Here is a 6,044-nt window from a genome sequence, read left to right as displayed (position 1 = left end):
TTTGGTAAAATTTTTGTACTTAAATTTATACATTTATTATATACATTTTAATTAATTTTATATAAATCTCAATTTAAACATTTTATGATTTTTTTAATGGGTATAAACATGCACCTATTAGGTTTATTTAATATACCCATTAGTATGAGGAATTACAAATTTATTGATAAATGCACCCCTCTAATATGGGAAATGTGTAAAAATGGCAACGAAGTAGGTTAGGGTGAGGCGAGTTGGTTTCTTTCGGGACTTTTATTTTTATTTTTTCAGTTTAATTTATTATTACTCCCTCCTTCCTATAAAAATAAACTCACTTTCTTTTTCACTTGTCCCATAATGTAATCCTATTTCTTTTTTTTTTTTAAATAAAATAATTTGTTTAATTTTCTATTCTATCCCTATTTAATGGCATCTCTATTAATAAATACATTCTATTAATCCTCCCAACCTTCAAATAAAATACTCCTATCACAATTAATCAAATAAATTAAAATAGAAAAATTAAAAAAAAAACTTATTAAAGCTTCCTTCTATATTCCTAGAAAAATCTAAATAAAATATTTTTTTGAATTTTTATAAGCCATATTCTGTGCATCATCTCTTTAGTAGACTATGACCTACAAAATAAAGACCTTTCACATTGGTTAATTAAATTTTGATTAGTTTCATGGATCACTAATATAAGGGTATAATAGGGAAAAAAGAAAAAAATATATATAGTTTAACCATATTAACTACTTTTTCTTAAATTAGCCCTATAATTTTGAGATGGAGAGAGTGTGTAATATAAATTTATTATTATAAGTTAAAAATAAAAGTTTTAAATAAAATTTTAAAAATATACTTATATTTTTATTAAAATTATAATATTTAAATGCATAAATACATAAAAATAAATTGTTTTTAATAAAATATAATAATATATTATTATACAGGTCAGGTTACAAAGATTTGAAAGCTATCAAGGTTAAGGCAGGTAGAAAAGAAAAATTAATTGAGTGCAGATTAGAACATATTTGAAAACAATTGCTATTCTTAGAAATGTGCATTTATCATTAAAATTGTAGTTTTTTATACTAATGGGACGTATTAAATAAATCTTAACTAGTGCAAAAGGTACATTAAATGAATTTTAATAAGTATATATTTATATTCATTAAAAAAACTGATTTAATCATTATTAAATTTATGTCGAAACTTATATTAGATGCGCTCATTTATTATTTAAAAACTTTTTTTGTTGCATGAGATAGAATATAAGTTATATAATAATCATATTAATTACAATAACAGAATTGACTTAAGCCAAAATACAATAAAGACTATTGAATTAATGATTACCTACGCCACAGTATATTTATAAAGCAAAATAAACACAAACAACTAAAATATAAAAACAATGGAACTTAAACAACCTCTTTTTATTCCAAGGCTTCAACCTTGGTTAATTTTATTACTAACTCAACATATTAGCATTAGATCTAGACCTCATTGATTGAATAATAACTCAGATTGGAAGCGCAATCTAAGATCAATACATTGCTATGCTTTATGATCAATGATCATGCATACATTAATGCTATGTTTGCTATGTGGTAATATAATGTTTAATAAAAAATTTAATTGTATTACATTGTATTACAATCTATCAAACATAGTCTAAATAGATAGCAAAAACCATAATGATTAAGTGCATTTCATTTGCAAAGAAGTTGAGAATTTTTAGTTTTTCCTTTTAAAACAATTAGAGGGTTATATATATATATATATATATATATATATATACTCAGAAGTAAATTCAAGTGAAATTTTGGGGGGATAAAAAATCAAAAGAAAAGAAGAATATGATTGCTATGTCCTTAAATACCAATCATGCATAGATCTTATTTTCCCCCCTTTTGAATTGTTTTGGGAAAGCTTGAACTTGCAATCCTCATCATTGTGTTGCTCTCAACCTCGTTGGAATTTAATGAAGCTACCCTCTTTAGGCCCATAATTGTATTGAATTTTCTAAAATTCACCATACAACCTTTTCTATATTGATATATGATAGCCCTATTGTCTCTCTCATTCTTAATTACTTTCTATCATGGCATGTTTCAAGTTATGGGTACAACAACTTAAATTTGTACCGTCCTAATTATGCAAGTTTAATTGACTTATAGCAAATGAGTTATTTGAGGCTATAGTTGGTAAAAATTCAATTCGATTAAGTGAATCAGACTCATTTAATAAACGACTCGAGTTCAAACTTATTAATATTTAGTCCGTTAAAACTCATAAATCGACTTGTAAGTTAACTCATTGAATAAGTTCATGAACTAGTTCATTAAATAGGTTGACTCGTTAAATAGGCTAACAAACTATTTCATTTACAAATTTATTTATATTAACTATTATAGTTTATAATGTTGCAAATATATTAATTTTATTTATAATTATTCTATAATCTAATGTATTATTAATAACAACTATTATTTAAAATTATGAAATAACTAAATTAAATATAATATAATTATTCATAATTTAAATTTAATTTTTCATGAAAATTAAGTTATTTTTTATGAGAAATAGAGTTTAAAATATTAAAAGGAAAATTTTTTTTAATTTTCAGTATATATTTAAATTATAAAAACACATTTAAATCATTTTATTTATATAAACTTGAACAAGAATATTTAACCATAAAATGATACAGGAAATATATTTATACGTATTTAAAGATTGTGGTATCAAAAATAACTAAAAATGATATATCATCTTATTAAAACTAATAAACCTATAATTATATATGAATAAATTAATTAATATATTAGTAATATAAAATAATAAATTTTACATTTAAAAATTGATTAGACGCATTTTATCTATATTAAGTTACTAAATAGATCAAAAATATGAAGTTTTGATGGTAGTCGGATTTGAACATTGAATTTTTAAAGTTCTCTTTATCCTCCTCTTTCTTTCTTTATATATATATATATATATATATATATCCCTCTTTGTCCCTCTCTCTCTTTACTCCTCTCCTTCTCTTTATCTCAAAACCCTAAAACTTTAAAACTAATCTCTCCCTATTTTTAATCTTGAACCTTGGAGTAATTATATAATATGGCGATGCCATGTATGATAGCCTGCACAAAATGGCAAACCAATCAGTAATAATGAGTCCCATAAAGTAGTTATTATTTTATGTGTTAAAAATAATTTTTTTTCTTTTTAAAAAATTAAACTACTTTCATCCAATTATCATATTATGTTCAATTTGTCATTCCATACGTCAATTCCACATGGAATAATAGGGATATAATATAGTTTCTCTGAACGTTGAGTTTCAAGTTTGCTACTAGGCTACCTAATATCTTTAAATTTTAAATCTTTAAAATGTTAACATTTAAATTTACCATTAAACTTCCAACATCCTTAAACCTTGAACCTTTAAAATGTTAAAGTTTATACTACTAATCTACACAAGTCTAAATTGTATAACATTAATAGAATCATATTTTTAATTTAAATTTAAAATTTCACATTTCTTTAAAAAAAAATAACTTAGTTATTTTTGGATTATAAAAATATATTTAAATCATTATATATATCTTGCTTAATCAAATAAAATAAATTAATCATAAAATGATATATTATAAGTATATTGGTGTATTATATAATACATATTTTAATGCTCAATTATATGTTCCTTAATTTTATATATATATATATATATATATATATATATATATATATATATATATATATATATATATATATATATATATGTGTGTGTGTGTGTGTGTTTTTTAGTTAAAAATTATACAATTAATGAGTAGATGACTAGCTATAAAATATACTTACAGTTAATAACTATAGTTATATGCAATTGAATTTATTATAACTAATACGTTATAGAAGAACAAATAAAAATTAAAATATTACCAAGTGATTAAAAATTAAGGTTTTTTTTTATTATAGTTTATATATAATAGAATGTTCTAATTAGTATAATATAACAGGTTCTCATTTATAAAATTAAATGTGCAAGTTTAAAAAAAGAAAATTAATAAATAAGTAAGAAAGTGTTATTTATTATTATTAAGTTATATGTGAATAAATTGTATAAAATATTAAATATGTATAAATTATAAAAAGTTAACTATTATAAGTGATTTATTAAAAAAATTATATATATCAAAACACATAATAAAATAAATAAAAAATAATTATATTAATTACTTGTGACTAATCATAAGATAATTAAATTATAAATAATGTAACTATAAATTAAAAATATAATTATATATGTTACTTGATTATAAATTAATTAATAGTATCATTATAATTATATTATAATTTATTAACTTTATTATTAAATGGTTCTAAATAATAATTATTAGAATTATTATTTTTTAATTTGACTAACTGATATTGAGGAATCTAGTTTAAATTTAAACTCACGAGTTTAATAAACAAGTATGAGTCGAGTTCCCGAATTTGATAAATGAGCTAAATACGAGTAGAACTCACAAATTCAATAAAAGAGTAAATTGCAAATCAAAGCTTAATTCAAGTTTAAATCTGACAAAATCTAAATAATTCAAATTTAAATTCAGGCTCAAACTCAGTATAAATTTAATAAGTCGAGCTTAAATTATTTAAAACTCGATTTGGTTTGATTTATTTACATTCCTATAAATAACCTAATATTTTTTTCTTAGGACCTAATAATATGTTTACTATAATTATTAAGTTAGCTAATTGAATGCTTGTCTTATAATTCAAAAAGTCATAAATTCAGATCTAATGGATCTTCTGTCTCTTCAAAACTTTTCAATATGAGAATTATGAGGCCCTTGAAACAAACAAATTAACATAGAAATTAAGCACATATAAATCTCAAAATTATATTCTAACAATTATTTGATTTCCAATTATTCAAATGGAATGGAATGAAAATTAGTTCAAATTTTTGAATTGTGAAGGCCACTAAGAAGGGAGGCGCCCCACATACACACATGGACACTGGACATTTTCAGCCATTGAAATGGAATTCAATTAATACAGAAAATTTGTTTTCAACAAATCGGTTGCTTGGATTTAATTAAAGACAGTGAAAACAACTCCACATTAATATCATTCTATAAACTTCAACAACTTAAAACGGTTTATTAATATCTAAACTTTTGTAGAACTACGCCAATTTTGTCATAAATGCCTCTGAAATCCTGTCTATTGTACCACTAATTGACATTTTAATGTGCCATCTAACTCCTCAAACTATAGAAAAGAAAAACACACTTGAGATGAATTTCACACAAAGCCCACATCTATTTTTGAAATTGTTCATATATCTGAAATCTTAGTTGTGTCAATTCTAATCCAAGTTTTCATTATTTTTATAGGGGATTACTCACGTTGTACTGAAATTCATAACCAATTTGGTACAAGGATCAAATAATCATTGATAATGCTAAATAATATTTTTCAACTTCTTTCTCCTCTTTTATGTCTTCCCACAGAATCCTTCGTCGGGACTCTTCCGCTGACACTCTCAAATAAAATGGAATAGCTAAGCGTAAAAATAAACTTTTGATAAAAAAAGCTCCCAACATTACTTATTCATAATCAGGTTCCCCTCTAGTTTTTGAGTGATCTTGTTCTTACTGCCTGCTATTTAATTAATTGAACGGTGTAAAAGTGTATTAAGTTAGTTGAATAAATAATGAGAAAGGAAAGGGAAAGACCTAATACGACAGGGAGTGATGCAGCATCAAAAGATTTACAGGTTCTGAATATTGATGTGGACCTGATATTTAACAAAACTGAATGGTGAAAAAAGAACTCACATAGTCAACCCAACATAGTCAACCCAACTAGTTTGAGATTAAAACTTAGTTTTGTTGTTATTGAATTTGCCTGAGACTCAAATGAGAAATCTTACAACTCTAAAGAAGACTCTAATATCATGAACCAAGGCCCCATTGGTTAAAAGCTAAAAGGTATTTTACTTCATGTCAAGTGCAATTTAATCAATTATAGATTTTTTTACT

The sequence above is a fragment of the Hevea brasiliensis genome, chromosome 6 (assembly GCF_030052815.1).
Source record: "Hevea brasiliensis isolate MT/VB/25A 57/8 chromosome 6, ASM3005281v1, whole genome shotgun sequence".
In the NCBI taxonomy this organism is placed as follows: Eukaryota; Viridiplantae; Streptophyta; class Magnoliopsida; order Malpighiales; family Euphorbiaceae; genus Hevea; species Hevea brasiliensis.
Note: the sequence above shows the minus strand (reverse complement) of the source record.